This window comes from Rhopilema esculentum, chromosome 12, assembly GCF_057945365.1.
Source record: "Rhopilema esculentum isolate cy_ngs chromosome 12, ASM5794536v1, whole genome shotgun sequence".
Lineage (NCBI taxonomy): Eukaryota > Metazoa > Cnidaria > Scyphozoa > Rhizostomeae > Rhizostomatidae > Rhopilema > Rhopilema esculentum.
Window position 1 is genome coordinate 10339190 of NC_142826.1, and position 12417 is coordinate 10351606.

Genomic DNA, 12417 nt, shown 5'->3' on the forward strand with positions numbered 1-12417 from the left:
TAGCAGGCATAACGAAATCACCAGCAGCATTATTGTGTGTTTTCCTTAAAAAACAATGAAATAATAAATAGAGCTTGAAATGAAGCAAAACAATGTTAATATAATACGAAAAAGCTGGTTTGGAAATTGAAGATTTAGTTTCAATGTAAAACGAAAATGCTCCAGTCCTGTCAAGTTTTTAATAGCACAGAAGAGTAAAAAAGGCTGGTGAAATGCTAGAAAATCACATGTTTACAAGAAGAGGACCAACTGATATTTCTCCCGCTGGTTTTTGTGTCAATTACAATGGTAGTAAAGGAAAGTTTCGTTCCAAAACATTTGATACCTGTTTTTGTCAAAATCTTTGAAAATCTCATGGACAGTTAATCCCTTATTGCAAGGCAACAATACATGTTAAATGGCATAGTCCTTCTGTGACATCAGCAATTTGACCTAAAAAGAAACGAGAGATACGTCACTATGTCACTTTCCTACACGCTGTGAAGGAGCAAGCTAACTATTGGTATGCAGCTTATCACGTGATTTCAGTTGACAGTGCAAAATTTCATTGTTACCGATTCAAACTAGTCAACTTTCTGCATCTTTCCGAATGGCAGTTTTCACCAGAAAATGTATCAAGATACATCTTGCAGAAATAATTAATTCCCACGCGCAAAAATTTCGGTACTGGAGCCTGGGTGGAGCCTACAGAAGCTCTCGCTATTTAAGACTCTTGTCATTTCTTAATTCTTATTTATACACAATATTCTTTCTAGTCTATTCTACACAATACACAATATTGTGTATACACAATATACACAATAATACTATTAATGCTACTGTAACTTATATAGTTGTATTAATTCGTATTATAAATCTTATGGACAGTTGATCCCTAATTGCAAGTCAGCGGTATTTGCAGGGATTAATTTAAAGGTTTTTGGACATGCACGGCTAAACTGAATGCGATAACAAGTCCGTAATTCTGTTTATAACCTTACGTAATATACAGGGAATTTCGCATAACCATCTAGCAAAATGCCTAACTGAAATTTGTAAAGTTTAAGTCATGAAAGTAAGGCCACTGATCATTTTAAATCTTGGGTGCATTCCGGCAAATGACCGGAAGTAACAAATTTTCCAAATATGATGATTTTTTCAGAAAGATCTTGCAAATCTGAGTAGAAAAATACTAAAACTTCGTTATTTTCTGGCGTAATTTGACGTACTAAATAGAATAAGATGCAACTCAAACTTTAAAACATTACAAAAAGCTATTTTTAAACTTTGGTACTTGTACCCAGGCAGCTGTTGGGTATCGCCGTATAACCTTAAACTATGCATGTTGTTCAGCTGAAACTTTGTTTTTGAATGACTGTTTGTATACCTCTTTTTTTAAAGAACCAATAAATTGAAGTTCAGGCTGACAGTTCTTATTTTTCCAAAAATCTGAGGCTGGATTTTTCTTTATTTGATGTTAAATTGGTGTAAGCATTGTAAAAGGGCGTAAGCAGTGAAATTGCTAGCTATTGCGCTCTAAGGAGATTTTCAGGGCTCATTTACTACAAAGTGAATGAGACAGCCTTCATTGGCCGAGAAGTTTTAATATTCACCGAAAAAGCACCCACACATGGTCACAAAATTTCACTTTTGAGATATAACGTCGCTCCAAATTGCATTTCGCAGAATTTCGGCTTGTTCTTAAAGTCTCAGCTTGTTCTTAATTTGTTCTTAAATTTTGACCAATTGAGGCTCGTGTTCTTATAAAATTGTTCTTATAAAAAGAAAAAAGTGTATTTAAGATTTACTTTCCTATTTTTTTGTTGTTTTTTGGCCGCTTCTGTATGGAATATATCAGCGATTATAACCACGAAACATTTAGTGTTCAAGCTGCATGGAAAGTCGAGGCACATCATTGGAACCGAGGGGCAAATCATTCATTAAAATCACGTAAGCTTTCAAGAATAATCACACTTTAATCACAAATTAATCACATTAATAAAAAAATCAAATTAATCACAAAGTTACTGAAAACAAATATTAGAATCCTTGCCCACTTTTATCAGGATATTTTATTGAAAAATTCATTATTTAGAATTTCTCTTTCACACTTTTCTAATCTTTTCATGAACACATGAAGGCCTCGTTATGATGCCGGGGTCACTGAAAAAACCATTGCTGCTTTTGTTGCCTAATTGATAATCAAGTTCCATATTTCTGGAACTTGCAATTTTTTATATCGGTGAAAGTTTCAGGAATGACAGTCTAATTTCCCAATAGCAACATCACTTGCGAGGGCAGAGAACAGAGCACATGTATTTGTCTTAATGTCTTTCACAAGGTGTCCACCAGATGTTCACTGTTTTTTTCATTCTAGAATACTTGAATCCATGTTGCTAATGCATCTATGTTCAGGAAAGATAGCTTTTTTGATGCATATTCAAATTCTTATGACGAAAGTTGATGACCCACAGAAAAAAGCAAATGCATTTGTCTTAAAGTCTCATTCAAGGTGATCAACAACTTTTCACTGTTTTTCTCTTCAGGCTACTGCCACCCCTGCATCCATGATGTAGATAACCTATTATTATTGATTTACTATTTTTCTTATGCTGTTGTTCAGAAAAGATATATCTGTTTTTAATTGTTAATAATATTAAACTTTTGAACCTTATTTGTTTGCAAATCTGCAATGGTCAAATTTTTTTCTGGATCCACTCCTGTGCAGGAACTGCTAATTTTTCTTTTTTAATTCCATATAATATATTGCAAAATCGTTGACGAAATGAAATTATTTGAAAGTATTTTTGAATCTATGATTCAGTTTCTAAAAAATCAAAAATTAATAAAAAAATTAATCACTTTTATCACTGAAAATCAAATTAATCGCACACAAAATTGATTTAATCACAAATTAATCACTAGTGATTATTAATCTCTTACACCATTTTTAAGAGTGACTTGCCCTTCGATTGAAACCAACAAGCACGTATTTTGGTCGACGGGGCAAGTTTAATTAATGCCTGGGTACTTTACACGATTTATCTCTGGCATTAGATTTGGAATTTTATTCCTCAAACGGATGTCATTCAAGACCTCGAGAGCTGAACATGAAAATCTTTTTCTTGTAAAGACTACTCCAGATGGAACTTTGGAACCTGACGATCTCTGCAAATTTGTGTGTTTAAACTGGACTACAGGATTTATTGTTGAAACTTGTTCCAGGCATTTTCTGGGCTGCATCTGTTCATGTCACATGAAGATCATACGCACAATAAATTGCATAATTTAGCCGTTGTAGGTCTTATGCGAATGTGCGTTCCAAGAGCTTTCGATTGATGTATCATATAATTCATTTTGCTGACGTTTGCTTATTTTGTGACGTCATAAGTGGATTTTCCTAAGTTTTGCCACAACCTTTGTGCTGATAACTAAGTGAGCTGGAATTGACTGCAATTTTTTATAAAGTTGAAATTTTTTATTCGTTATGGACTTTTGTGCCACGCTTCTTCACGTTTTCTTGTATCTGCTCTACTAGTTTATGGGCAACACGGGGAATCTTTCGGCTTCCTGAGAATTTAATTTGTAAAACTAGGGTAAGATGTGTGTTTCGTGGCGTTTTCATTCCCTTGGTTAATCTAGGGGGTATTTAAGGTTTTGGCATAACGCGAGTCTCACCTTGTTTAGTGAAGCCACGATACAAATTGGCTTATTTTCCCAGACCTTCCTCTCTCATTTTGTTTCTTTATACTAAATGCCTTTTCAGTATAGCTTTGCGTGTGAAGTTTCATTTACGGCATCGTTAAAATCTCTATTAACTTAAGACATCTTTTATGCTATTTAGCGTTTTTGTTGCTATTAGGTAGGACTGTTACATCGGCTGTTAGTGGGGAAGTGAAGCTTTTTCTGCCCATTCCCTTCCAATTATCAATCAGATTTGGGGGTTATTGTGTAACTTCCCTTATTAACCCCTTTCTTTTAGTGATTTATGGTAGGTTGAGCGATTTGCGCCAATGCACTAACGGCCCGATTCGCTCTCGATAATGTGGGGACGTAACCTCATGACTGACCTTCTGATGTCTATGGAAATTTTTTTGAGGGTGCTTTATGCCCTTTATATTGTATTGGTATTTCATTCCCGAGTTAGTAAATTGAATTATTTGAAAGCTAATTTCATTCCTGTGTTGAGCCAACAGTCTCCTCATTGCTTCTATGCAAAGTACGTGCGCGTTGGTTTTGAAAATTCCATTGCAGCCTCCCTGATTCCTACCGGCAGGTCATCGAGAAGTTCTGCCACATCTTTTCTGGAACTATTTGGAAGCACAAGAAGACGCAATAAGCGGCACAGAACTGGTTGTTACGTTTCTGGTATTTTCTCTAAGCCATATGTCAATGTACTCGGGCTTTTGTTGATCACGTATGTATCATGTTAGGTGTTCATTCAAGGCACGGTCAGAGATGGATAAATCTGTTGGCCTTCCAGAAGCATTTAACTTTCTATCATCCACTGGAAAAAATTGGAACAAATCCATGTATCTTAAAAACAACTTAAGAAAACTGCTGGAATATTGATGGTTGTATCTTGTGTATCAATGCTTTATATCTAGTTGAATGCTTTTGAAATGTCCCCTAGATCTTTCAAGGGAACCACACTTTTTCCCATAGCTTGCATTCTGCTTCTTCTTTTTCTTTTCCATTTCTTTTTAGTGCCTTGTCCCTCCAGGGCGTTGGCAATCATGTTTTTCGATCCTGCTTTGAATAAATACCGGATTTATGACTGTTTTTCTCGTTATCGATGACGTCATCAGTCACGTGATACTGAGGCAAACTTTTTTTGGTCCCACCTTGGATTCCTATACCGGTCTTGTGCTTGCGTTTTTCTGATTGGCCTATTTCGATCCACAACTGGGTATATATTTTTCATCGTGTTCTTTCGGAACCTTATTCTGACGTTTTATGCTCTGAGGAGTGTCAGACGAAAAAGCTTTTAGTATGTCGTAAAAACGTAAAATCATTCATTTCGATGATACTGATTGGTTTATACAATAAGATTAAAGCTTTATGTCGTAAAATGTTTGCTTTTTTCAAAGCCATTTTCAAATTCTGTACCGCAAAAAAATTGTTCCCATCTTGAGATTCTGAATCTCCATACCCGGAAGTATATAAAACCATCAAGATCATCTCGGTTAGATGAGAAATCAGATTTTCGCAGCCATAGCCCTGCCTAAAGTGATCCCTCCCCAGATCACCCACAAATATAACTCATTTTATTCTGTGAAAAGATTCTCACTAGAGAAAAGCGAGCAGATTTGTCTGAATTGTCATCAAAGTTAAGTAGATATTATGTTGTTTGATTCGTTGTTGATTCAATCACCAATAATCTTATCCACTAAAGGAACTCGGTTGAATCTTTATCAGCTTTTGAATAAACGCAGTCTTTCTTATGTCTTGGCCAAAAGACTAAACTTTTTTCGTATTCCAAACCGCAAACGCCGTTTGGGCATGGGCCTGGGTTGCCACTTCGGTAAATTACATGCGAAAGTTGGCATTTTTGACACATATTGAAGGTTCTTTGCATATGATATTTGTGTTTAGCATTTTTTTTAAATGTAAAGATAGAGACATAAAGAGAACTTTGTGAGTATTTTGCTCACTGCTGAATGGGCTTCGGCGCCCTAGCTATAACTAACAGCCGGACTAGGCCTCTTTTTTCTAGGTATTTTGACGCTAACATCCACGGTTCCATTTTTGAAATTCCTTTCTGCTTGGAAACTCACAACTTCAGCTTGGAAACTCAATACTTAATAACAAGGCCGCCGCGAGGCAAGCCTTGTTGGGGGCGTGGGGGGGGGGGGCGGTGGATGTGTGGACTACAAATATTTACCTTGTTAAAACATTTTTGCCTGAAATTCTTTAGTTGCCGTCACAAACCTCTGCAATACATTTTGTCAAACTCTGTCGCAACTTTCATTTTTATATGATCATAACGGACTTTCCTAATAGTCTTGTCAAATCTCTATATCGGGACGGGCAAAGGATATAGTTAATACTCGAGGCAGCACCATGGTTGCCGCCGAAGGAGAAGGAAATTTTCAAATTTTGATGCTTCTAGTTCCCTGGAAAACCGTTTTAAACACATTTCACTAAGGCAATCGTCCTTATCCTATTGAAAATTATTTTTCTTGCAAACAAATTGAACAGCAGATAAAAAAAACTGGTACAAATTCGCCGTGGTCTTGAAAAATACCATGTTGTCAGTTAAAAATACCAAAGCTAGGTAACAAGCAGCACTGGTTGCCAATTAAGATCCCTCTTTCCATCTTAGCATGATTTTTGAATATTAAAAAAATCTGGAGCTCATAGTGAATTGCAGCTGACACTTTTACCGAGAAACTTTAGGGAAAATGGACATTAGGCACAATTTTACCTGAAGAGGGCCTGGATTTTTCGATTTAGTGCTAACAAGAATTCTTTATTTATTTTAATACATGGAGGTCTCTGAAATTCCTAAAGCGTTTCTTCCACCAAGTGGATTTTACCTGAAACTTCCAATTGAGATACTACTGGGGGGTGTGACACCCCCACACCTCCCGGTCACGACGCCCCTGCTTAATAAGAAAGTAAATGCAATAATAACATGAATACATATAAACAGCCAGTGCTAAAAATCCATTCTTCGCTAGAGCACGTAGGCAACGAGGCTTCTTTCAGCAAAATACAAAAACAAAAAAAGTATTCTTGCTAATTGACCAAGTTCAAAGGAAAATAAAGAACGCTTGATAACACTGAAGGAAGTAATTTTTACTCAAAATTGCACAGGACTATGTTCGCTAAACTTTGTTCAGCCTTATGGCCCTGGATCTATCATCTTATTTCACATCATTAAAGTTTTATCATTGAATAATTTAATCATTTTTCACAACGAGAGTTTTCTCAAAGGCTCTTAACGTTTCTCTTAACATGTTCTCAGCACTGATGTCCAGTAAATATTTAGATCAAGACTCTCCCACTAGTGTCTGACAGAGCTGATTGGTGTGCGTCTACCATCAACAGAAATACTACTACATTTGTCGAAAATAAAAATAATTAGAAAAAACTGAAAAAAACATATGCTGTGGATGTTCAATATTTTCAAAATTTTTTGCTACTGGATAAAATTTAGTTTCCTAAGAAAAGACTAATGCTTTTTTGCCGTTATCTTCTGTGCGATGGCTGACAGCATTCGTAACTTTCTTTTACTAAGCAATCTAGTTCATTTCTTTCGATACTTACGATGCCTAATACAAATTTGGAAGAAAAGATAGCTGGATCATTACTGCAAAAGTCATAAATTTGGAGTAAAAAGTAGAAAATACTCACCATTTTTTAGAGCTCCTTTGACTTTTTCTGTACGAATGAAATTTCATGCAGTATTAATAAGCCAAAAATGAGTAATCTTGTGCCAAATATACGGTATAGATGAATCGATTGACTCATTTAGCTGCTAGGATGCTCGGTTTATTTTCAGAAATACATCGTCAATTTGATATATTTTTCGTCAGAAAAGGGCTACCGACTAGTTCACCGAGTAAATAGAAAAAATAAGTTAATTTAAAAAAGGATGAAACGGAAGTGTTCGTTTACTCTGAAAGGTTATTAAACGCAGTAGCGTAGCTTGACCTTTTAGCCTAGGGTTGGAGGGTCATCTATGGTAAAATTAACCGACGAAGACATATAAGTACTAATTCACCTACCTATAAACGATTTTACCGATAAGCTTGAAATATGATTTTGAAGATCAATTTAAGGTTTAACTACATTCTTGCCACCCCTGGTTGTAACTTCAACACCCACCCCTGGTTGTAAGGAACTCGTTTCACTTTGTTAATTAAAGGATATCTAACTTCATTTCCCATCTATTTACTAAAGTTTTAATGAATTTTGCTTTACTTATTTTATTTTCGATCCATCACTCATTACCATTAAGTTGGTTAAAGTAGAAAAATAGATTCTTTCCTTTGCTTCTCAGCTATTGGTGAGACATGCATCATCCCTAAGGCACATTTTCAATTACCCAGTCTGAGTCTATGTCCTATATTTTACACCAGCTAATTGCAAAACCTTCTTAATCAAATTTTATCCAAATTCCATCAACGATGCACCTTTCACTCGCTATCAGCTGCGGTTAATTCACAAGGCCAAAATTTGCATGGCCAGGGCCTCCTCTTAAACTGTTAAGAATGCTAGTGTGTGTAATGGAATCTGGTCTGGGTATGTGTGACGCAAGGCATTACTAACATTTAACCGAAGCATTCTGCGCAGCAATTAGAGGGTCACTGGAGTGGTGCAGCAACTTAGATATGAACTTGCCTCGCACTGATTTTGAAAACACATTTTATACAACGAAAAATAACATGGGACCATAGCGATAACAGCAAATGCAGAAGCTCCCCCGCAGAGGATGCCTTTACAGCATGACTCATTGCCTTTACCTAGATCAGATTTATCTTCATTTTTGGGGGTATTTATTTGGTGTGAGCAGAAGCTACTCTTTTCGCCTTAGTTATCTTGAAGATGACCGCAGTGCATGCTGAAGAGTCTGATTTTTTGTTGCTGTGAAGTTGAAGCAGACTTTATCAATTCTAATCAATAACAGGTTTTACTTCTTGGATAGTTTTCATTTATATAATTGCTCATAGTTCTGCATGAACTCGAGTCTACTCGAGATCAACCCCGGAATACATGCAATGCAAACCAATATGACCATTATTTTGTGACCACGCCTTATTGTATACTGACAATAATCTTGTTGAGGCACACCCGCCAAAAAGACAAAATCTGAAATTAAAAAGTACATAAAAGGAAGAGGCAAGTGGAAAGAAAAAAAACGGACGACTCTAATAAGGAAAAGGTCCCTTTGTCAAATGAATGAGATTGTTTTGATTTTAATACAGTTTTGCTAAATACAAATGGCCGGCCATAAGGGGTGAAATTGTAAAGAATTCTGCTGTTTTGAATCGCAAAAAATGGCCGTTGACCGTACTAACGAGGATCTTCTATGTGAATATGTATGTCCGTTTTGGCGGGCCAAAAAGTTGCCATATTAACATGGTGTTTGTGTTAAGAAAGTGGCCGTAAAGCGGGGTTCCGATGTACTGATTAATGATGATTATGATTATTGAAATGGGAATATTGATGTTGGCTTTTTTCTGAGTGACTTACTGAAACCAGAAATTTAGGGAAAGTGCAAGTAAAACTGACGATGCAAAAGATGCGTATTGCTTTTCATGTCTTTCAGTATTCAAAATACTGCTCATGCCCTTGATGACGACATTTTTAAATTGTTAAACCGTTTTGATGTCGGAAGATATTGCAAGCTGTGCCTCTCCCGAGAGTCACTACCCATGACGCCCCTGCAGTGGCATTTTAATGATTCCCAACTGCATGAGTTTCAACCTAAGCGCATCCCCTCGCATGATTTATATGTACTTTTTCGAATTGCTTGAACCCTTGACCTACATTTTCCGTTCCCAAAACCGCTATTGGTTGGTGACTGCGTGAAAGTCGCCCTCCAATCGAGATGAGCATAGAGCAAGGCTCCGGCCAATATGGCACCCAACGGAGTCATTCTGTTGTCTTGAATTTTTAATGTTATCCTCAAAAAGCTTAACAAAAAACAACTGCATATATCAAATGTTTTGTTCTTGGACACAACATACGAAGATATGCAGGTCATAACAACGTAGCTTGTGAAATGAGATTGCTATTTTAGCTCAAAGTCAATTCAGATAGAAGCATTTCAAAGCTTCTCTCTGGGACCAGGCCAACTAACCAAACAGCTGCGGAGTCGTTGACAAATCCCTTCCACTGAAGAGGGCGCGTTTGTATACATCATCACCACAAGCAGATAGAGGCAATTTGCAAAAAGGAGATGATCCAATTCAATATAGTTTCCCTCTTCAAAAGTTGAGATGATGTTTACAGATATGTGTATGGCCTACTCGAAAAATTCAATTCATCTCTTTATTTGACGATTTGACTGCGTCTTGGACGGTTTTCTATACGTCAGAGCTGTTTTCTTTACATTTACAAATTGCTAGATCAATAAATGTAAAAAGTAAAGAAAAATTATTACAGCTGTATAGACTGGGTGACTGTTGTAATCTGTCTTCATATGTTTTCCTTTTCCCCATCAAGGTCGGTTTTCTGAATTGTCTGTATGTTTGTTTCCTTGTTTGTTTGTTTGTTTGTACTATCATAGCACTTGAAAATGGTTTAAGGATATTATTAACTTACTCTGCTTTAATAACATGATTTCAACAGCAAGCCGTCTTAGTTTAAACTAAACAGTAGAGGCTGCATCACTCAAGAAACATTCATTAGAGATGTTCTAGATTGCGATACTTATAGTGACAATATAATTATTCAAGGGAAAGGTAACATTATATCGATTTCCTGATTTATAAAACAATGAAAAGACATTCGCTGATCAGTATGAAAATCTAGCTGACTTTGTTCAACCAGCACCATATATGCTTTACCAATCTATAAGCTTAGTTCAGTCTATTAAAGCAAGACCAGTGCTTTCAGTTCCATCAATAAAAAACCGTTCGTTCTAAAGAAATTTTGCTTTTTTTCTGAAAAATATCATACCTTTTCCGGAGAAATCTCCACCTAGAATTTCAAGAACTTTTCCTATCTGCCAATTAAACATCCTATTTCCATTCGGTTTTTAGATACTTCATGGCAAACCTGAGTCAGGAAAAGATCGCCGCCCCATGGCCAATGGCCAGAGGAAGGAATATATAAATTATATAAACAAAAATAAATCGAGTAAGATTTATAGAAAAAGGTATATGAAAAATAAAATTTGAAAACTTGATGAAAAAATAATAAAATCAAATAATTTTTAAAACCTCTATTTTTTATATTTTAAACACTGTAAAATTTAGGCGTTAACTTTTTATAATTTATGTGTATATCTAATTTATGACACCCTTTTGTTATTAATTGGTATAAGCATGTAACTTAATATCAGTCGCAAAAAATATATAAAATCATTAAATAATGAAAAATACTGTTTGCTAGTCGGTCATAAAGTGATCGACACCGATAATCATATTATGATTATATTAAGCGTGAACCGCGGAGTAGCAACTTAGAACCGTCTTGTTGTATACACCAAATAACGCATAACCCTCGAATATATCAAATATATATATTATAATTGAAAACAAGCAACAATTTGTTTTAGTTCTAAAAAACAGAGTTGCAAGGAATTTCTAACCTTAGAAATTCAAATTTTTTTTTAAATCCACTTAAGCTTTTAATAATAAGCTAGATCAAAGCATGAAAATAAAGGGTTGGTGCAATCTATCTCGATTGCAGCCTGTTAAAACTTTTGATGCAGATTCAAGGTTGTATCAAAGTTTTAACTTCAGCAAATTTTTCATTCTGAATCATGATTTATGATGACGATAGATCTAAAACATCCTCTTCCATAATGACCATGCCATTCTAGGTGTGTGGATTCAATGTTTCTAAAGTTATAAATACATATGCATGATTGAGATATACAGTGCAGTCTAGGTTGGATTAAAACTTTATAATTAAAAGTTTTAGAGACTTTTTTAATCTTTTACCATTCAACCAAATCGAACCAAACAGATATAATTTTTTGCCTAACCTCTCACATACTAATATTCAGTGTAAGTAAAATACACTCTTCTAGGTAAGTGGCATTAGCCATCATTGTGCGTTGCTTTGGCGAATAGCTAGAGTTCATTGTAACTTTGAAAGAATACATCATAAAATAAAAAGTATTTTGCTCAAAAGTCTGCTGGTCAATTAGAAAAGTTCTTTAATGTTCATATGAGAAAAAACAGGAGGAAAAAAATATTATAAGTTCTTATTGATATCAGCACAGCTTCCACTGACACGAAATCAATCAACACTAAGTTTTGATATTCCGATCCAAGTATACATAAAATCTTGTGCATACATTCGATATGTAATTCTAGGGAAAAATTGCCGTTCATTGTGGTTGAACATAAATATATAGTAAAAAGTTTGTGGTAAAAATTCATCCATATTCTCAACTGCAAAGGTGCTCACGTTCTCAATCTCTATTTATAAATTTTTTGAACATTTATTAGAATTTAAACGTTATCAAAAGTTTAAGTAGCAAAAGATTAAATTATTAGACATTTGTGCTCCAAACTATGTCAAGCAATGGGCTGCATAAATAGGTATCTGCGTAAATTAATGCAGAGTTGATAAAGCACGAGAAAGTGTTTCCCTAAAAAAATCTTAACAATATTTTTCTCCCTTTCTGTCTGTTGCTCTGCAAAAATTATACTTTGAACGAGCAAAAATTGCCTTATTTCGGCAGTACTCGCATAATTTGCAGGTTTTGAAATGAAATTAATATAGTAAGGGTAGACGTAAAAAATGTTGACA